Raw genomic sequence first — 23,668 nt, forward strand, 5'->3', positions numbered from 1 at the left:
TAGTCTCTTTTAATATTTTCGGGAAGTTTGAAAATGGTATTTTAAATTCAGTAGGACTCTTATTATTAGTACTATACATTCCGTATTTTCGTTAGCCCTAATTATTTTCTTAGCTTTTACCGTCCTTTTCTTCACTCTTGTGAGTTCCTCTCTCTTTGTGAGTTTGTGGGTCAAAGTTTCATAAAACCTTTATCAAAATCAAACCGATACAATTATATAAACTTAGCCTTTCGATATAATCATGGGAAGTGCAATGTGATTAACTTTTTTTAAAAAATTACGAACAACATAATACCCATTACTCACATGGCTATTGACAGGCTAAAGTCGTATCACCTTATCAAAAATAACCTAAGTCCACTAGCTAAGTAGCAAGGGAAGTCATGATCGAATCCACAGGGAAACAGGCGTTCTTTCTACTATCAATTAATTAATCTAGACTATTGGGAACAGGAATTGGTTGGTGATTTGTATGATAAACTACGAACGATAACTAAACGAGTGAGAATCAATATGTTAAGGAATCTAGGGCATAGGTTCACCAACAATTAACAATCCAGGACAATGAACAATCACGATAATCAACAAAGTAATTAATTAGACTAGCATGCTCTCTCGAATCGATACTAGTCATAGACTTAGAATTAACGGGCTCTCGCTAAATATTAACTCTAATTCCACGTATTGACACAAGCCTAAACATCAAATTGCATCTCTCGAATCTTAATTTGATATTGCATAACTACCACAATTAAATCTACGAATCGAATTGTATAGTGAAATAAACCAATCAATAGGAATCAATTACAATTCCAACAATCATGATTATTCAATATCCCTTCATATTACTCATGGATCCCCAACCCTAGAAAATAAATTACTCAAGCATAATAACAAATAACAAAGTAATCAACATAATGGAAAACATGATCAAAAGTAATTAATAAAGCAAAATAGAAAGCAATACCTAAATATAGAACAAAGGGATGAACTAAAAATTGGAGCTTTGATTGAAACTAAAAATAAGTGCTTGGAACAAATTTGAGAGAAAAAAAACTAGATTAAGAGCAAATAAACTAAGGGTCTAATACTAGAGAATAAGATGCCTCTCAAATTAACTAAGGCTTGTTTATATAGTTTGCGAAAATAAAGCCTAAAAAACGGAAAAGTAAATGCGCGAAAACTGCTGGAGGTTGGCGTCGCCCGATCGGGCGACGCTTCGCCCGATCGGGCGAAGTGCTCGATAGTCGGCCCGATCGGGCCAAATTCCGCCCGATCGGGCGGTTTGCGAAAGGTTCACAGCTGCTCTCATTTGGCCTCCCGATCCGGACCGGGCGAAGTGCGCCCGATCGGGCGCGCATAGATGACTTTAAATTCTTCTTCTTTCCGCCGATGGTCGCATTTCGCCCTCAGCTCACAGGGCGATTTGCAATCTTCAATATCCTTCGCCCATATCACCGAGTCTAACTCTCGGGGCTCAACCATAAGCATCTAAGGCTCCCGAAAGTCGACGATAAAGGTCCCGAACTTCCTCGGGCTCGTGTAGTGGCCAAAATCACCATGAAACGGGTCTAAAAAGACCAATTTCTCATAATCAAACCTGAAACTCAAGGCACACTCAATAACGCATATTAGTACTATAAACGGCTCCTAAGAGCTCATTTGACGCATAAAAGTACTAAGGGACGGGGGTCACTATATAAAACACACATATCAAACTCCCCCAAGCTAGATCCTTGCTTGTCCCTAAGCAAGGAAATCATCGATGAATACAAGACCAACTTCACCCCTAACATATTTCAAAATGAAAAACATAATTCAAGGCAAAATCCAACGAGCATGCATCAATGTCAACCAATCAAATCCATTCAACCACTAATCCACCTTAACAATCGTCACGCAAAGCGAACCACAAATGCACAATGGAATTCAAGACTAGTGCTCACACACTCGTCACTCATTTATGTGGCGGGTAAAAGATGTACCCATTCGCTCTCTTCCCAACATATAAGTGAACAATGCCCTCCCAAACTCACAACACTCGTGTGTCTAGAAAAACATACACTCAACCTAGTAGTCGACTCGAAATGCGTCATGTCATAACTTGCATTGATAAACAACTATTTTCACATAAGTACGACTCTATGCACAAAGGTCGGAAGGTCTTCAAAGCTTGTAATGTTAGGCTTAGGTAAGGGTGCCGTAAATTTGGGTATAATGTGAGTTTTAAAGCCTTGGCTTTGGGGAGCATAAATCCTAAATACAACCATGATCAACCAATATACTGACCATAACTCTCCCACTCAATGCATGACAAAACAACAAACAACCAACACCGTACTTTCTTGCCTTTTTTCACAATTATAACCAATCATCACAAGGATATGAATTTGCAAAACTTGATTGAAACAATACTTTGAATTTTTTTCTGAGAGTAATAGATTTTTCTCTTTTGTTTTTTTCAATCTCTCTTTTTTCTTTCTTTTTAGAAACCTTCACATTTGTTTTGTTCTTTCATCTCTTTTCATTTTCGACTCATTTTCAACAACAAACATGATAAGACGAACTCCTTTTTCAATACTCACTTTGTGCTCAAAATATAGTACACTACAACTCCCTCACCTCACTACTATTATCTCCCCCAAGCTAGGCTTGGGATTAGCAACCAATGGGGTTTTTACAAGCTTGTAATGTGGCTAGTCACCGAATAAAGGGCACAAGCAACAACATTGGTAGAAAAGGAGGGAACAAATGTATCTAGATTCATGTGAAGGCTACCTAAACAGAAAAATGTCTTCGTCCTCCACAATGTGCTTGTATATGAGTCATAAAACACTACTAATAGTTACAAATCAATACTCAAAATCAATGACACACCAGGAAGCTATCACACAATCCTAGCCAAGTCAACTAGTCAAGCACCAAGTCCACAAATAGTTATTCGGAGTTGACTCATGTTAAGGCATCAAAGCAATCGAATATCAAATCATGGCTAACACATCTACATTGCTCATCATCAACTACAAAGAATCAAAACAATTTTCGATCAAGGGGCACAGGGAAGCATGATATTGTATTCATCGGAACGTATTTTTGTATATTTTTTTTTTCAAAGCAATAAACTACTCTAGAAAGCAACTAAACACACAAAAATAAACACACAAAAATAAGTAAAATGCAAAGGTAAAAGGAAAACATACCTAATATGTACAGGTAAGTGAAACACACCCCCCCAAGCTAAATCAGACAATGTCCTCAATGGCTTAAGAGGTATCGAACCATCTCGATCATCTCAGCATCACTGATGGCCTTGACCATCATCACCTCGACCACCATAGCCGCTGGTACCCGCTCCATACCCTCCGTAGTGAGTAGGTGTGAAGGTGCCCATGGAAGGGTGCTGAGCGTCTGGAGCAATATAGCCCTGCCTGGCATACTGATCATAGAAAGGGAACATGTTCCTCTGGTGATCAGTCGCGAACTCATGGAAACCGAGCTAAAGTCTGCCCAACCTCTCATGAATGGACCCCTGCTCCTCCTCTGGTGTAGGCCTACCTTGTGGCCTCCCCTCATCCCCTCGACGCCCCCTCCTAAAGTAGGTGCGAGGCTCGGGCTCGAACTGGTGGGGCTTTGGCTGTGGGTCAGGCTGGGGCTGCGGGTCAGGCTGCGGCTCACCCTCAAATCCAACATATTAATAGTGAGCCTGACCGGGTCTGAAACGGGTGCGACCCCGAGGGTCAGGCAAGGTGAAAAGCCTGTTCCCCTCGAACATCCAAAACATGGCACCCGGCCTAAACAACCCATTCTCACCCTGTAGGCGGCGAAGTCCAGCAAAATAGGCCAAATCAAGTAAGTTGCTACTCAAAACCGGGGTTTGGTTAGCCTCAACAAAGTTAACTGTGGCCATGGCAATGTGGGTGATCAACCCACCAACGGTAATGCGAGGGGTGTGCGTGCTAGTGGCTATAGAATAAAGTTGGGAGGCCATATGATGTTCTAGGTTTATTTTATACCTCTGTTCCCCTTCTAAAACATAGCCACCCAAAATCTCCAATTCAGTACTCCTAACATTTTGGGTCTCCTCTCTACCAAAAATTGTGAACCCTAGGAACCTGTAGAAAACAATAGGGACAGGGTGTTGTAGACACCTACTTTTGTCCCCATTCCCGAAAGGGAAGGTTCGATGATGAAAGCGTAAATCTCCACTTGACAACGCATCTCCTATAAAATAACGAATCCCAATTCCCCTTTTCATTTCACCCGAAACCTACTATTTATAGAAACCTGCTATTTATGGAAACCAGCTAAAAATAGTAACTGCCGTAATCGGTAATTGTTAAAAGTGGCAAGTCATAAAAGATAGAAACCTGTCAGAATTAGGTGTTGCACTTCAACATAAATCCTAAATGAGATAGAAATTGCGAGAGAATCCTATTCCTAATATGATTCGAAAATAAGAGTCACGTATTAATTAAAATCCTAACGAGCCTAGAGTTCGTAACGGGCCCAGACGCATCCCGTCACAAGGTTAATACGCACTAAAAGACTCAATTAAATCTCAAATACTCCGGATTCTAGGAATCCGAATCTGACTAAGAAACACAGCCCAGATCCTATTTTCAACGCCTGGCTCTAGGCGCCAAAATCTTCGGCGCCCAGGCCTGGGCGCTGAAAATACCTGGTACGTGTTTTTTCCTAATTCCTCATGGATTAGAGTTCTACAATTCTATCTTTCCACGAACTCTTTTCTATAAATAGGGCCTTAAGTTCGACGTGAAAAGGACAACAACACACAATTATTATTCTGAGTATTGACTCTAAACCCCTAAGCCTAAGCCTCACGCTGCAAAACTGATCACGCGTTCTGTCGCAATCGATCCATAAGGCGAACAGAACGTATCCTGTCCCATAATTTGAGATTCGTTAAATAAAAGGAGAAATAGCAAAGTCAAAGTGGTTAGTTTTCTGAGAACCGTGACGCACCTCTCAAGGGTGCGTCGTAATGTGTCCCTTTTCCATGGTTTAATTTCTTTCCTCGCCCTTTTATGAACTGTTAAACTAACTAAAATCTGATTGTTCGATCACGCTTAATAAATATGATATTTTTGGGAAATTGAATTATCATGCTAGGTCCCTTAAAACAATCTAAATCAGATAATCGCGTTCGATCTAGTACTATATGTTGCATATTGATAAAATCAACTCAGATTAGTTTAATAGTTAACACATGTCCCCTCAATTATTTATGCTGAGCTAGTAAGGATATCCTGCCTCTTGAGTTATCGAAGAGCGAGTACTCCTCTCGGTACTTACAGTCCCCCGAACCCTCAATCTCTACCCTGCGGGTGTACGTTGAGCGATCCCCACCACCAGGGATCACAAGGGAACCTACGGCCGTCGTGGTCAAACATAATTGCACTCCCTTTATGTCACGATAACCGGGTTTTGTCAGTTTTTCTCATTGTCGTTAAAAACTGAATGGCGACTTCTATATTACTAGTCAATTGGGTGTAAACTCACAGGAAATCCAATTACACTTGATTTGACAAAAAGAAGCGTCACACCCACGAGGGACGAGGTCACGCATTAGCCTCGTGCTTTTTCGACCGCCTCACAGTGGCGACTCCACTGGGGATAGTGAAGGAAATACTCGTGCTTGTAGGTAATCAAAATAGCCGAAGGGTGAAACGATCCTACCCCGCGTTTATTTCCCCATCAAGTTGGGACGACCTGAAAATCAGCATATTAATGTGAACGGGCAGAACCGCATAACGAATCTTGGCTCCCTTGGTGTTTCATCTCGGGAGTTGGGACTAAGGATACCCATCGCCAACCGGGGGGTGCATACGCTTCGAATGTTGTCCACTCGGCACTTTCGCTAGTAGTACACCCGTCCCAAACCCAATCGCTCGCCCACTAGGTCCCTCTCGCCTGCATGCCCCCTTGGCTTGCACTTGCGGGTTGGCCTTCTGGGGCGAAATTCGCTTGTTGAAAGCACTACCCCGACCGGGGCATGTGGTGGATCTGCGATAGAAGCGGTACCAAGCCAGGCGCAAACAACTACCCATAGAAGCCTATCATAAACTACATGACATATTATTATTGCCTCATGATGGAATGTTAGTTATGTGTAGCGAAATATATGATTGTGTGTGACAAACTATCCTAGAGAAAACCAACGACCTTAAAAATTGCCCAAACATTCATAAACCAATTTGCCAAAGAGTTATACCGAAATAGGTGTTCCGCAAACCCGAACGGTCGCCACAAAAACAAGCGACGCTCGGGATGGCCTGTAACGAATCCCACAAACGTTGCACAACGCGTAAAGGACGTTATTAGGCAAGCACGCAAAATCGAAGTCGCATAAACAAAAGTAGACGCAAACAGAAAACGAGAACCAGCCAGGGACGCATTTTCAACGCCCCTGGCTGGGCACCAGAATCTCTCACGCCCGACGCTGGGCGCTGAAGTTGCTGTTTGACCTTCTGGTCAGGCGCAGCAGCCTCGGTGCCCGCGAAAAAGGAAAACACGTAGCACAAAAAAAAACGTTCGTAAAAAGAATTGATACGAGGGCGTAAGAAAAGCACTCGATTCTAAAAGCGACTCATAAAAAATTAATAACTCTTTGCGTCGTTGTTAGGCCTCCTACGACGACAATGCTCGGCACCAAAACCGAACATGCTAATAATTATGAATGTCACACGGGCAAGTGTTACGGAAATCCAAAGAATGACCAAAAGAAAGAACTAAAAAGTGTACCAACAAAAGAAAGTGTGATAAACCAATAGAGAGAGTCGAAGTTTAGACTAAGTAATACTTGAAACTTTGGGACCTAAACTTTAGCTTATCTTATGCATAGGACTGGTCCTGCCACTTGGTGCCGATCAGGAAATCAACGGTTAGTGCGCCTCGAAGATACATCGCCAACACCAGGTTTAGTGACCCCAAGCTCCGTCTGTCATCTCTCATTTCAAGGATCTCTCCTTCCCCAACCTCGATTCGCACCCTCAAACATGTCCATCGAAGAATTGCAAGACCAGATGGCTCAAATGACCTAACTCATGGGCAAACTGAAAATGGAAAACGAAGCCTTAGCGGCTGCACAAGCCAAAAATGACCTCGATAACGAGAAGAGGATTGAAAAAATGGTCCTACAGCAAACCATGGGCAGCAAGTACTTCTCCCTCGATCCTGAACCTTTTCCTGGAAAACTACCAGAAAAGTTTAGTTCATCTGACTTACCAAAGTTTAAAGCCACGTACAATCCCCGTGATCATCTATTGAGCTTTGTGAATGCCATGAACTTGAAAGGCGTGGACAAGTCCATGTATTTACCTGCCTTTCCTTTGTCCTTGGAACCTGTGCCGCTCAAATGGTACTATCACCATGACCCTAAGCTCTTCCCCACTTGGGAAGACTTTGTCAATGTCTTCATCAAGCAATACTCGTCGAACATGGATTTTCAAGTCACCATGCGCGAGCTGGAAGTTCTCTTCCAAAAGAAAAATGAGGGTTTCACAACCTACTTTGCTAGATGGAGGGATCAGGCGGCCCAGCTAATCAATAGGCCTCCCGAAACAGAATTGGTCCGAAAATTCATTGACAACCTGGACCCGGCCTACAGACAACACCTTAGGTACCTGGGACTTGACACTTTCAAAAGAGTTTATGATGTGGGAATAAAGATCGAGGATGATCTCGCAAAAACAATACAAAGCAAACCCGCATACAAAAACAATACCTACAACAGGGGCAACACATCCCAAGCCCAAGAAGTCCATGCCGTAGAGGAGACTCGCGCCCGAAGAAGCCCTGGAAGATGGGTCCGAGACCGAAAGTTTGCCCCACTCGGGTCGACTTTGGTACAAGCCTTTGAAAGACTAACCAATCAAGGAAAGTTGAGACCTATAGGGCCCACCCGTGACCCTCCTGTCAAGGGCTAATATTGGGTCGAAGGTACTTACTGCAAATTCCATCAAGGAAATGGGCATGACACTGAAAACTGCTGGAATCTAAAACATACGATCCAGGACATGATAGAGGATGAAGTGATACCTCTCCCTAACATTGGCAAACCCAACAACAACAAGAGCCCACTCGGCTCTTGTCACATCTCTCTCGACCAACCAGAAAATGAGAACTTCGACCCTACGGTGTACATTACGCCCCAAGGTGCACCACCCGCTCTGGTCCCTATGGATCGAATCGAGAGAGAAGTGTGCAGTGTGTGGGATGATGATGCTGAAGATATTTACCTATCTCAAGTGTCGGGCCAGGACCTCTTTACTGAAACTTGGCCCGGGTATGCTCTCATTGACACCACCCCTCAGGAGCCCGAGGTCGACAACCTCACCCGATCCGGAAGGATATACCAACCGGATATTCGCCCACCTCCTATGGACGATATCCCAGTTAGGCAAACTCCTGAGAATGGACGGCACACCACCGTCGCGAAAGTCATTGAAAATCCTCTCTTGAAACAACTAAAAAGAACCAAAGCCGAAATTACCATCTGGGATCTCATGTGTAGTTCAAAGGAATATCGCGAAAAGCTTATTCGCTCACTCGACCTCATCTCAGTACCTACAGATATCACACCTGACTCACTGGTTAGCCATGTCACGAGAGATGCCGGAGAAAAGGCCATAGTTTTCACTGACAAAGACTTTCCCAAAGAGGGGGGTGCTCACAACAAAGCCCTTTATCTAGTGGTTGGATGCAAAGGACAAAAGATCCCCCTAACGCTCGTAGATAACGTTCGGCGGTTAATGTTTGCCCATTGCGAACCGCCCATTGCTTGGGGCTAGGAAATGATGACTTCCAAACCTCCACGCAAGGGGTACGAGCTTATGATAACTCCCGAAAGCCTGTGTTGGGAAAAATCAACCTCACCATACAAACCGGGCCTGTGGCACGCACCACGGAGTTTCAAATAATTGACATCAAGCCCACTTTCAACCTCCTCTTGGGGCGACCTTGGCTCCATGACTTAGGAGGTGTGGCTTCTACCTTGCACCAAATGGTTAACTTAACCATAACGGGGTAATACTAGAAATCCGCGCCCCTCCTCTCGAGTCAGTTGTACTATGGTTGGAACGGCCGAAACTGCAGACGACCTTTACGGGTTTCAAATGGAAGAAACAATCCAGCTCATCGAAGATTATGATCCAGCATTCCTAGACCCGCATGCATCCCGAGTCATCCCTAGAATGCTGTTAGCTCAAGGTTATTTCCTTGGAACCCCATTGGGCATAAGGAAGAAGGAATGCACATTCCATCCTTTACCCAACAAATCTACTCCCTTTGGCTTAGGCTATGAACCAGCGGAGGAAGATATTGCTGACCGCCTGTCTAGGCTACGCCTTAACAAGGCCAAACAAACCACCCTCCTTCCCCCATATCAAAGAACCCTTAACGGGATGTTCGTCCGAGAAGGAGAAGGACACCCATGCTGTGATTTCCCTGAACCCTTCGTTCAGGATGGATTGCTAAAACCAGGATTTGAAATCTTCCATGACTGCCACACCTTGGATGAGGCACCCCACCTCACCAAGACTAAAACAACTGAAATATTGGACGACCAGGCTCTATGGACATTGTTTAACGAATCGAGGCCTATGGAGGACGAGACTGTGACGACTACCCTAGCTTTAAAAGATGAAGGTTTCGATCCAACCCGGTTAATCGCTCCTGCATCAACACTAGAAGAGATCAAGAATGGATGGGTGAAGACATATCAGTGGGTCAATGCAAAAGGAATAGAATTCAAGATGAGTACCGGTGAAGGACCAAAGTTTTACGAGACTAAACCCAAGGCTTGAGCCACATAGAGCACCGTAGTAAAAAGCGCCTAGTAGTTCTTTAGATTGGTAGAAAAATAATAAAGACTTTAGATGGTCCTAAGACCCCTTAGAATATAGGTCAAATTTGTTTCAGTGTGTTTTCCTTACTTTCCAAATTAATAAAGGCGTAATATTTCTCCTAAAATTTTATTCTAACACTAAGTAAACAACAAATGTACTTGCAAAATACAAAAATAAAGAGGCGGCCCACTCTAAGGCCCAACAAACGAGGCCCATTCGGTCTTGAAATAGTGCCATGGGAACCAGTTCCCGAAACCCACAAAATAAACCGCACCATCCCATTCATATCCCCAAAACCTAAAAAGTCAACCAGTGTCATCATAAGAGTCAATCCATGCAACCCAAAGAAATCAAAGGAAATCAAAATCCAAAACAATGCAAATGTTACCAAAAAAACAGATTCATAAAACATAATTCCATCATACCTTTCACTAACAACGCGCACCTCAATCCACCCAAAAAGCCTACACAAATATCTTCATATCTTCCACACCCTAACTCCATTTTCAAAGCCGTTTCGAGTCACGGATAGAAAAAATTAATCCGGACAAAAATGCATCTCACGCTAACAGTCAAAAAAGCCTCCGAATTAGCCTCAAAATTGATTTTAAATACGAGCAAAATCAAAGCACTAAAAAAAAGGGAGAGAAAAAAGAAATAAATGCAAGAACACGTGAAGCAAAGCGTCAAAAACGACCGCCAGAAATCATTTTCAGCGCCCAGGGCTGGGCGCCGAAATCTTTGATGCCCCAGCCTGGGCGTTGAAACTCTTTGCCTGCCTAAATTTTTTAGAAGTGCTCGTCATTTTATCCCCACGTAACGGAAAAATAACGAACACTTGGGGGGTACAACACGTATCCAAATAGGCTCACCAAAAAATATAGCCATACAAAAAGTAGTCGAATTTCATTTTTTACGCGACTTATGGCAAACAAAAAACGGCAGACGAAAATAATGATAATACTTCACTCATTTGACCGATTAAGTAATATGCTACCACCTCAGGGCATATCTATTAAAATCTGGCATCCTAGAACTTATTCTAGATAGAACTACGCGCGACCTGATTCTGACAAGATACGTAGGCAATCCTTACCAAGGATTCGGTCCAATCAAAAAAAAAATAACAAACATACATAAAATGTGCAAAAAGTGTTAGACATATAAAAATATAAAAAAAAAGGAGGAGAAACAAAAAATGAAAATGAAAAAAATAAAATACGCCTTTATTGAAAAAATAATAAGAACGAAAACAAAGTGCTAAGGAATGAAAAAACAAACACAACTGAAATAAATAAAGGGCACCTACACCCTAGCAAGAACTACACTACTCTAGTTCTTCCGGATCATCAAATAAAGTCTTGTAGAGGGCAATGTTCGCAGGATCCACCCCCACAGTCTTCTGCGCTGCCCCAATATCAATCTCCATAAGAACCGGCTCCTGGACACTAACTTCCAAAGATGCCAAGGCTTCAGAAACATTCTCAGTCATAGCCCGCTCAGCCTCAAGGGCACAGACAATGGTGGGAGATAGATTATTATCATCAACTAGACTAGTCGCTGTTTCTATAGGAGGCTGAGCCTTCCTAACCCATACATTGTTCCGGCGACGATCTTCGCGAAAGCTTGCATTTCTTTTAACAACAGCAGGCCCCTTCATGTTAGGCATTTTTTTAGGCCTGAAACTGGAACGGGGAGGAACTTCCTTTCGCTTTCGATCAGGACGAGCTTTCACAGTCTTAAAACCATGGGTACGAGGTTTGGCAGAATCAGGACCCTCATACTTAACACGAATACGAGGTATCAAAAGCTCAACCGGCTCCCCATTTCGAGCCTCGGTCCTCACAGCTTTATCATCGGAGCTCATCCACAACTTGTAGTTTTCAGAAAGACCCACAAAGCCATTTGTAGCTACGGCCCAACGCGGGAGACCATCATAATACTTAGCCCACGCTTGAACCCGTGCTTGTGAAAAGGCCGCTACTTTAGGTGGTACCGTATCAGAAAAGGGGATAGTCTTCCTTAAACCATATTGACGCATGACTCGGTAAGGGAAAATATAAATGGGCCGAGATAGCCCCAACAAAGAAACATAAACCGATACATCAGAACCCCCCGTCATAGTAGTCAAACCCCACCATGGTACCACCCACTTAATAGAACAGATGCCATAAGTAAAAAAGGAGGCCCATTCGGCCTCGTCCTGGCCTTGGTGCAAATATTTTCGGTTACCCAAGGCTATAGGGCGATAATGTTTAGGATCGGCAGTAGCTTCCAAGAGCCTAAGCCGTTCCACGAGCCAAATCTGCAAAAAACGGGTACGATCAAAAAATAATAATAAAAGAAAACGGTTCCTGGGACGCAGTTTCAACGCCCAGGACCAGGCGCCGAAAATTCCAGCGCCCAGCCCTGGGCGCTGAAACTCAGCCCCAAGGCAGGACGAATAAAAAATATATATGAGAAAAATAAAACGTATACGTGCGCAAAAAAAATCGATTACCTGCAGTAATAGGGGGCTTCCCTTAAAATATTCAGATTTGGCGTCCTTCTTCAGCTCATCCGCCCTCAGCAAAGTCTCGGCAACAACCAACGGCATAATAGAATAGCAACTTTCCATCTGGCTAATCAAGGGGATCAACCTTATGTCACCGAACTCACCATTGTTATTCGACAGCAAATAATGATGCAACAAGCAAAATACAAGGGCTCGAATATTCAATTTCTGTTCGGTCATATTCTTACTAGGCCTAAAGTGGTGTTTTACAAGTTTTGCCAAATTAACCTCATCACCTACAACAACTTCAGCAAGCATGTTAGCATCTAGTCCTAGGAAAGCCCCTATGGTTGTTTTACTCTCTTCAATAGTGCCAGGAGTGGCAGGGGTAGCATTAGTTGGATAACCAAGGATCGCAGCAAATTCATCTGGCAAAGGACATATTTCGTTGCCCCGAAAGAAAAAAACATGATGATCGGAATCCCAAAAGCTTAGGGCTGCGTGCAGAAAATTATAGTCAATGTTAATTTGTTGTAAGCCTAAAAGTGCCTCTAAGTGGTATTCTTTCAACAAAGCCTTTTCTGTAGGATTAAGGGCCCGCAGCCAACGCCTAACAGTCCGTTGGAGTGAGAAAGTGGGAATCGACATGACGAAAGCAAGGAGTAATTAAAACACAGCAAAGAAAGAAGGAAGTTGAGAGTGATGGAAAATAGGGACGTATCTAGCCCCTATATATAGTTGAACGCATCAAGTGACATCCTGATCCCATTCGGAAACGCGTTAAGAAATCCGAAAGTCAAAATTCGCCAGGAAAGGACTTTCAGCGCCCAAAGCTGGGCGCCGAAATATTTAACGCCCAGCCTTGGGCGCCGAAAATGCAGCCCAAGGCCTAGATTTCACAACACGCGGAGCAGGAAAAGACTTAAAACCGTGTTGCTAGACACGAGGCCCTATGTACAATTAAGATCAAGCCCAATAGCACCTTTAAGCTCCCCAAATAGCAAAAATGAATGGTAAAACTTGGTCGAAACTTAGACTTGTCTCAAGAAACATATATGTACACTTTTCAAAACAAAAAATATCAAGGTCATTCTTCGAAACACCAAAAAAAATGTTGTTAAGTCGTTGGTTTCCCAAATAATAAAATGTTTGTCTGTCAAAAGATTAAATCGGGTCAAGCTAAACCGAATGATATTAAACCTTGTCGCCCGAAGACTGAAGTCGCACCCCATGACTTCGCCAAAGTAGCACACCACTATGAAAGGTCGCTCGCACATACGAGCTCGACCCCAAACATGATTAAAAGACGTTATGAAGTATGCGAAAAATGACCACCAAAGCCCGAGTGCTTGGGGGCTCGCGAAAAGTATACTCCAACAGAGAGCGCGCAATCAAAATCACATTCCCGGGCTACGCTATACGCCGTCCCATGTTTGGATGATCTCAAAAGAACAGGTTCGACCTCAGAAAAGGGTCGTCATTGACATTTGTACATGGTCCTCTGATCAAAGACCAAGTAGTGGCAAAAATCGAGCCGTAAAGACTAGCTCAAAACCACGAAAGCAGATGGTCGCAAGACAAAGGTCCGTCTAAACCCGTTGTCAACCCACGTTCAGGTCACAACTAAATTCGAGCATCCCTCGAAAGAATTCGCTCTTGCAAGAATAAACAGAAGGAATCACGATGACAAATAGGAAACTTGCCCATCTCAGTTGGCAAGATAGCGTCACGAACCACGCGAGTTCCAAATCAAAAAAAAAAAAAAAAAAAAACTAATTCAGGGATGTCCACCCTTAGACAGGACTCGCCCACCTTCAGCGGGCGGGGTCTGCGTCACTAGCCGCGCAGGTACTCAGTTTTCCAAAAATGAAATTTTCAAAATTCAAAATGAAACAGGCTCGCCATCTTTAGCCGGCGGGGTCTACGTCACAAACCACGTAGGTCCTTATTTTCAAAAAGCACAAAGCAAATTTCAAAATAGATTCGTCCACTTGTATCGGACGGGGTGTCCACCCTTAGCGGATAGGTTCGCCATCTTTAGCCGGCGGGGTCTACGTCACAAGCCGCGTAGGTCCTTATTTTCAAATTTCAAAAATAGATTCGTCCACTTCTATCGGACGGGGTGTCCACCCTTAGCGGACAGGTTCGCCATCTTTAGCCGGCGGGGTCTGCGTCACTAACCGCACAAGTCCTTAATCACTGCAGCGATAACTTTTTTCGGTTTTCCCTTTTTCCAAAAATTAAAGGATTGGTTTTCCGTTTTTCCAAAAAAGAACGATGTGCTGGATTTTCCTTCGTTTTACGTCCCATAAAAACAAGGGGGTTTTCTCGTTTAGCTAGCCCTGAAAATGAGAATCTTTAAAAACATTTTTAACCTCGTGATTGGGCTTGGCCAGGCCCAATTACACTTTATAGCTTTGATTTCGAAAACATCTGTAGCTACTCCCAATGACAAAGTGAGGGAGTTCCTACGCCTCTTTAGATACTTCCAATGACAAAGTGAGGGAGTATTCTATACTATCCGTTGACAAATTCCAATTACACGTGAGGGATATGTCGACACTTCAAGTGATGACCCTTAAGTCAAATGTTATCACTCGGGGGCTCGTGAGACCCTCGCAAAACAGGTCACCATGGCTTGTGCGACACACTCCGTCTAATACTTTGACCATCGTCTTACTCCAATACTCAGTCAAAGTGGGGGCTAACTGTAGACACCTACTTTTGTCCCCATTCCCGAAAGGGAAGGTTCGATGATGAAAGCGTAAATCTCCACTTGACAACGCATCTCCTATAAAATAACGAATCTCAATTCCCCTTTTCATTTCACCCGAAACCTGCTTTTTATAGAAACCTGCTATTTATGGAAACCTGCTAAAAATAGTAACCGCCGTAATCGGTAATTGTTAAAAGTGGCAAGTCATAAAAGATAGAAACATGTCAGAATTAGGTGTTGCACTCCAACATAAATCCTAAATGAGATAGAAATTGCGAGAGAATCCTATTCCTAATATGATTCGAAAATAAGAGTCACGTATTAATTAAAATCCTAACGAGCCTAGAGTTCGTAACGGGCCCAGACGCATCCCGTCACAAGGTTAATACGCACTAAAAGACTCAATTAAATCTCAAATACTCCGGATTCTAGGAATCCGAATCTGATTAAGAAAAATAGCCCAGATCCTATTTTCAATGCCTGGCTCTAGGCGCCCAGGCCTGGGCGCTGAAAATACCTGGTACGTGTTTTTTCCTAATTCCTCATGTATTAGAGTTCTACAATTCTATCTTTCCACGAACTCTTTTCTATAAATAGGGCCTTAAGTTCGACGTGAAAAGGACAACAACACACAATTATTATTCTGAGTATTGACTCTAAACCCCTAAGCCTAAGCCTCACGCTGCAAAACTGATCACGCGTTCTGTCGCAATCGATCCATAAATCGAACAGAACGTATCCTGTCCCATAATTTGAGATTCGTTAAATAAAAGGAGAAATAGCAAAGTTAAAGTGGTTAGTTTTCTGAGAACCGTGACGCACCTCTCAAGGGTGCGTCGTAATGTGTCCCTTTTCCATGGTTTAATTGCTTTCCTCGCCCTTTTATGAACTGTTAAACTAACTAAAATCTGATTGTTCGATCACGCTTAATAAATATGATATTTTTGGGAAATTGGATTATCATGCTAGGTCCCTTAAAACAATCTAAATCAGATAATCGCGTTCGATCTAGTACTATATGTTGCATATTGATAAAATCAACACAGATTAGTTTAATAGTTAACGCATGTCCCCTCAATTATTTATGCTGAGCTAGTAAGGATATCCTGCCTCTGGAGTTATCGAAGAGCTAGTACTCCTCTCGGTACTTACAGTCCCCCGAACCCTCAATCTCTACCCTGCGGGTGTACGTTGAGCGATCCCCACCACGAGGGATCACAAGGGAACCTACGGCCGTCGTGGTCAAACATAATTGCACTCCCTTTATGTCACGATAACCGGGTTTTGTCAGTTTTTTTCTCATTGTCGTTAAAAACTGAATGGCGACTCCTATATTACTAGTCAATTGGGTGTAAACTCACAGGAAATCCAATTACACTTGATTTGACAAAAAGAAGCGTCACACCCACGAGGGACGAGGTCACGCATTAGCCTCGTGCTTTTTCGACCCCCTCACAGGTGTTGAATCTTGGAAGCATGCAAGTGTTGCATACTAGCGGGGTTATCATTACCAGTCAGCTTTCCCCACATGGTACAATTATTATGCGCACTACCAGGTTTCCTACTATGGGTGGTGGACAAACCAAAAATCCCACCAAAATCAGCTATACTCAGCCTAACATTACGGTTCATCAAGCGAAAATGAACCGATGACACAGTTCTATAACCATCTCTACGCAAAACCAACGAACTCAGAAATTCCAAAGTTAAACGCCTAAAGGTGAGACGCAACATACTATACATGTCTTTCATACCGACACCATAAAATACTCGTTTAACATCATGCTCAATACCCATATCATGAAATGATTTTTGACATATAAAACGAGTAGGGATTCCCTCCCTCTTTTTAAGGTGGATGAATCGATCCCGTTGCCAATCCGTAGCAAAAATGACATCTAGGAAGTCCTCATCGGCTTCGAATTGGGGCGGCGGAGGTGGTGGTGTCGGCTCCCGAGCTCGGCATGTAGAATCCTCATGTTGGTTCCTCGGTTGTGTGGTGCAACTCCTCCTTGGTCGACTAGTCATTATGGAAAAATCTGAAATTTGGTGGTTTTTTGAGTTTTTGGTTGAATTTGGGGGTTTGGTGGAGAGTGAAGGAAATTGAAATTGGTTGGGTATAGGTTGTAGAGGGTGATGAGAGGGTGATTTTGGTGTAAAGAGTGTTGAATTTGGTGGAAGATTGAGTGAGATATGAAGGATTGAAGTTTGTGAGGGTTGGGGTTTAATGGAGGAAGAGAGAGAAAATAGGTTGAAGAAGAGGATGGAAGTGAAGGATAGAAGGGGAAGTCGAATTAAAATCCCGCAGAATTGCGTTTCGCCCGATCGGGCGAAATAATATCTTTCCAGTTTCATCCGTGCGCGCCCGATCGGGCGCACTTCTCCCGATCCAAATCGGGCGGTTCGCGAACCCCTTTAAAACCTCTTCCTTGACCTGATTTTTCGTCTGTTGACTTACCCATGACGTCATCACAAACCGCCCGATCGGGCGGTACTTCGCCCGATCGGGCATTTTACTCGCCAATTCCGCCCGATCGGGCGGACCTTCGCCCGATTCGGGCATTCCACTCGGCAGACGTCCCGATCGGGCATCCTTCGCCCGGTCGGGCAAAAATGAATTACTTTATTGATATCGACACGCGCCCGATTGGGCGCACCTCGCCCGATCCGAATCGGGTGAACTGCAGTATGCTCCGTTTCAGCTATAACTTCACTTTTTCGAGCTTGGAACTTTAGGCCTGCACACTATTAAACACCCAAACAACGTAATTCCCTCTTCTCACCTCTCTAACACCAAAAACTATACCGTAACACACTTAGGTAAGGAAAAACGCTAACAACACACACACAAGAAAAATGAAAATTGAAATATTACACTACTAAAGCAATAAAATACGGGTTGCCTCCCGCAAAGCGCTGGATTATTTCTAGGTCCCGCTCGACCTCATTACCTTGAATATGCAACTCATAGGGCGGAAGGATTGAGGTGTTGAACCTCAACCACTCCTACAGTAGCCCCCTCGTGGTACAACTTCAGACGTTGCCCATTCACTTTAAAGCGCTCACCACTGGTGTTCTCTACCTCAACTGACCCAAACTTGCTTACCATAGTCACGGTGAACGACCCAGACGACCTAGACATAAGTTTTCCAGGAAACAGCTTAAGCCTAGAGTTGAACAGCAGAACCTTTTCGCCCACCGCGAACTCTCTATGCAGGATATGACTGTCGTGCCACCGTTTAGTCTTTTCCTTATAAATTCGAGCACTATCATAGGCTTGTAGTCGGAATTCATCTAGCTCACCTAATTGAAGTAACCGCTTTTCACCGGGTAGCTTTGCATCCATGTTGAGCTGTTTGATTGCTCAATAAGCCTTGTACTCCATTTCTACTGGTAGATGACACGCCTTGCCATACACCAACCGATACGGGGAGGTACCAATAGGTGTCTTAAAGGCGGTTCTGTATGCCCATAGAGTATCATCTAGCTTATCGCTCCAATCCTTCCTAGACTTCGCCACCACTTTCTCAAGGATATATTTGATCTCCCGGTTAGAGACCTCAACTTGCCCACTCGTCTGAGGGTGATAGGCTAGCCCAGTGCGGTGATAAACCCCATACTTGCGCAGGAGCGCATCCAGATGCTTCTCATGGAAGTGTGACCCTCCATCACTAATCAAAGCTTGCGGAACCCCAAATCATGGAAAAATGACTTTCTTGAACAGAGAAATGACCGTCTTAGCATCATTAGTAGGTGAGGCAACGGCTTCCACCCACTTGGACACATAATCTACAGCAACAAGGATATAAAGATTACCCTTGGACGATAAGAATGGTCCCATGTAGTCAATTACCCACACATCGAAAACCTCCACCTCAAGAATCCCGTTCTGTGGCATCTCATACCTCCTCAAAATAGTGTCGGCCCTCTGGCATGCATCACAAGCCATAATAAAAGCCTGTGCATCCTTGAACATAGTAGGCCAGTAAAAACCACATTGTGACAACTTAGCGTTAGTCTTTGCCGGTCCATGGTGACCACCATAAGGTGAAGAATGACACCTACTGATAATACCATGGACTTACCATTCCGGAACACAACGCTTGTACAACCCTTCCGCAGTCTCACGAAACAAATAAGGGTCATCCCAAAAATAAAACCGAACATCATGTAGGAATTTTTTCTTCTGTTGATATGTAAGATCGGCCGGATGAATACCCCCTACGATGTAGTTAGCAAAATCGGCGAACCATGGTGACTGACTGGCAAGTGCAAGTTAGTGATCATCCAGAAATGAATCAACAATCGGTGTAGACACTTTACCATCATCATACCTCAATCTACACAGGTGATCTGCAACCACATTCTCAGCCCCTTTCTTATCGCGAATCTCCAAATCAAACTCCTGTAGCAGTAGTATCCATCGAATAAGCCTGGGCTTGGCTTCTTTCTTTGAGAGCAGATACTTAAGAGCCGCATGGTCAGTATAGACTATCACCTTGGACCCAATCAGATATGTACGAAACTTGTCCAAGGCATAGACTATGGCTAGAAGCTCCTTCTCAGTAGTAGCATAATTAACTTGAGCTTCATCTAAGGTCTTACTTGCATAGTAGATGGCATGCAAAACCTTTTCCTTTCTCTGACCCAAAACTGCCCCAACTGCAAATCACTTGCATCACACATTGTCTCGAACGGAAGATCCCATTCGGGAGAACGAATGATGGGAGCCGAAATCAGTGCTTGTTTAATCCTGTCAAAAGCTTCAAGACAAGCATCAGTAAACACAAACGGGGCATCCTTGAGGAGGAGCCGGGTAAGTAGTTTAACAATTTTAGAAAAATCTTTGATAAAACGACGATAAAACCCCGCATGACCAAGGAAACTTCTAACACCCTTCACAATAACTGGAGCGGGCAATTGTTCAATCACTTGGACCTTAGCTTGATCCACCTGAATGCCCTTATCAGATATTAAATGTCCCAAGACCACCCCTTCAGTAACCATGAAATGATACTTTTCCTAGTTTAGGACTAAATTACACTATTCACATCTTTTCGGCACTTTAGTCAGATTTAGCAAGCAAGAATCAAAAGAAGTACCATAGACACTAAAATCATCCATAAAAACTTCCATGATAGACTCAATAAATTCAGAAAAGATGCTCATCATGCAACGTTGGAAAGTAGCAGGTGCATTACACAGACCAAAGGGCATCCTACGATATGAAAAGGTACCATAGGGACAGGTGAAGGTGGTTTTTTCCTGGTCGTCTGGATGTATGGGAATTTGAAAGAAACCAGAATAACCATCCAGATAACAGAAAAACTTGTGACAGGCTAGCCTTTCTAACATTTGATCAATTAAGGGAAGGGGAAAATGGTCCTTTTTAGTAGCAACATTCAGACGCCTATAATCAATTCATATGCGCCAACCTGTGACTACCCTAGTTGGTATCAACTCATTTTTCTCATTTCTAACCACAGTTGTCCCCCCTTTCTTAGGCACTACCTGAACAGGACTCACCCACTTAGAATCAGACACAGCTTAGACAATACCCGCATCAAGTAATTTTATAACTTCAGTTTTTACAACATCTTGCATGACAGGGTTCAGACGACGCTGGGGTTGAATGCATGGTTAATGATTTTCATCTAGATGTATCCTATGCATGCAAAAGTCAGGGCTAATACCCTTTAAATCATCAATACTGTACCCAATGGCCTTTTTGTGCTTTTTCAACACAATAAGAAGTTGGGATAACTGGTCTGCATCAAGTGCAGTACTGCCGATCACAGGGAAAAGTTGTTCATCATCTAAAAACGCATATTTAAGGTTAGCAGGAAGAGGCTTAAGTTCGGGTTTCTTTACCTCTTTAACAGGATAAACTGGCCGAACTAACCTCTTCAATTTGGTGCTCTCTGGTTCGGACCCTTCAACAACAAGAGCCAACTCTAGAGCATCCACTTCAGCACTCCAAGAACTACTATCACCTGCAGAAGACTCACAACAAAGCACTGCCTCCAAAGGATCTCTTTCGAGAACTTGGGAGACGTTATCACGCGTAATGAAATCAATCACATCGATTCGATAGCATTGTTCTTCCTCTAGCATGGGACTTTTTAAGGCACTATTCTGATTAAAAGTCACCTTATCATCCCCAACAAACAAAGTCAATTTCCCGCCGTGTGAAGGAAGGGTCTACCTAAGATAATGGGAATTTGAGAATCCTCTTGCATGTCTAGTACTACAAAGTCTACAGGTATATAGAATTTACCTACTCTAACAGGGACGTCCTCTAAAACACCTAAAGGGTATTTGACAGAACGGTCGGCCATTTGCAGAGTGATATTAGTAACCTTAAGCTCACCCATATTCAGTTTAGTACAGACAGACAAAGGCATGACACACACACTAGCACCTAAATCACATAAATCTTTATCAATAAACATAGTTCCAATGTTACATGGGATGAAAAAACTCCCGGGGTCTTTAAGTTTAGGTGGAGACTTATTTTGCAAATAGGCACTACATTCCTCAGTAAAAGCTACAGTCTCTACCTCACAAAAAGCACGTTTCCTGGTCAAAATATCTTTCATGAATTTAGCATTAGCAGGAACCTGTAAAATCAATTCAGTAAAAGGAACCGTTCACAGCAAATTTTTGACCACTTCCAAGAATCTGCCAAACTGCTTGTCTAGCTTATTCTTGAGTTGCCGGTTTGGGAAGGGGAGTACAATAGGTGGTACTTGAATATCTGTCCCCTTCTTAACCTCAGTTGTAGCCTCATTCTCATTGACTACCTTTTCAGCTTCCTTACCATCCATGACTATCTCTGGGACTTCCTCACTAACTAGACCACTAGCAGACACCCCAGAATCAACCTCAACTGGAGTAGAAGGACCATCATAACCCCTACCACTCCTCAATGTAATTGCATTTGCAGTTTCCCTATTTTCGGGCTGTGAAGGAAGTTGGCTTGGTGGTCTCCCTGCAATAGTAGTAGCCATCTGTGCCAACTGTGTATCAATGATCTTGTTGTAAGCAGTAAGAGCATCGATCTTCGCATCCTTTTCACTTAGAGATTTTTGCATTTGTAGCATCATGTTTCTCATCTCTACTAGCATATGGTCAGGCTGTGTGGCTTGAGGTTGTGGTGGTGGAGGTGATGTGTGTTGTCTAGGGAACCCAGGTGGTCCACTAGACTGTTGGTTGTAGTTGTTCTGTGGTTGGTAGGATTGTTGATGTGGGGGTTGGTATAGTTGTTGTGGTGGATGTTGGACTTGGTGAGGGTTCTGGATATTGTTGCTCCTGTAGGACAGTAGAGGGTTGTTTTTGTGGCCCTCATTGTAAGAGTTGGAGAATGGGTTGTTTTGTTTGTAGGATTGAAATGCGTTACATTGTTCAATAGAGCTCCTACATTCCTGTGCATAATGACCATACATTCCACAACTTTCACAAACAGTAGCAGGTTGGGCACTCATTGCAGCTACACTAACAGGTTGGGCAGATTGAGCATTTGCTGCTTGCATATTATCAAACTTATAATGTAAAGCAGTTAATTGGGCAGTTAATTGTTCAATAGAATTTAAATCATGCTTACCGGCCTTGTTAGATAGACCTCTAGGATTCCCATACTGGGCATTATGAATGGCTATCTCCTCAATCACTTCCATAGCTCTAGGCACCTCAAGTTGCATGAATCTCCCACTGGCAGCTGAATCCAAAAGACATCTAGACTCATTACCCAGACCATTATAGAACTGCTGAATCAAGAACCAATCATCCAAACCATGGTGCGGGCACTCTCTTTGCAAGTCCTTGAATCTCTCCCAAACCTCGAACAAACTCTAATCTGCTTGTTGAGAGATACCTAATATCTGACCCCTCAAACGAGCCGTTTTCTCAGGTGGAAAATATTTAACATAGAAAGCAAGGGCCAAGGACTCCCAATTATTGATTTTCAAAGCCGTCCTATTCAACCCATTAATCCACAACTTAGCCTTCCCACTCAGAGAGAATGGGAAGAGTATCTCCATAGTTTGCTCCGGAGTCAATCCCTTTTGCTTAATGGTGGAACAGTATTGGATGAAGGACTGAATGTGAAGATTCGGATCTTCACCTGGTTCCCCACCGTACTGGCGTCTCTCAATCATGTTAATCAATGCAGGCTCAATCTTGAAGGTCTCAGCTGCAATAGAAGGCATGATTGCCTTTGGTAGCATAGACAGACTTGGCTTTGAATAGTCTGTAAGCCGTGGGGTAGGTAGCGGTAGTGGAGTTTCGTCACCCATCTCTATCTCTGAAAATGAATCTGTATCTGAAGGACAAAGATCGCCAATATTGTGATCAGAATCAGAGTAATTCCCACACTGTGCAATGAAAGTTCTTCGTCTACGAAAAGTTCTTTCGGGATCAGGATCGAATGGAGTAAGATTACTAGTACCTACGGTCCTGGGCATAGACAAAGAAACTACAGAACAATGTGAGATCCGGTCTCAAGGAACGTGAGTTCCTTGAGTAGTAACAAACAATAATCTAGGATAAACAATCAACAACAGAAAATAAAACCGTTTCTCCGGCAACGACGCC

General features: G+C 43.3%; 1 pseudogene; it reads left to right on the forward strand.

Moving 5' to 3' along the window:
• The first annotated feature begins 22,864 nt into the window (after positions 1-22,864).
• LOC130460325 (uncharacterized) lies at positions 22,865-22,964 on the forward strand (annotated as a pseudogene).
• The last annotated feature ends 704 nt before the right edge of the window (positions 22,965-23,668 follow it).

This window comes from Spinacia oleracea, chromosome 4 (assembly GCF_020520425.1).
Source record: "Spinacia oleracea cultivar Varoflay chromosome 4, BTI_SOV_V1, whole genome shotgun sequence".
NCBI lineage: Eukaryota > Viridiplantae > Streptophyta > Magnoliopsida > Caryophyllales > Amaranthaceae > Spinacia > Spinacia oleracea.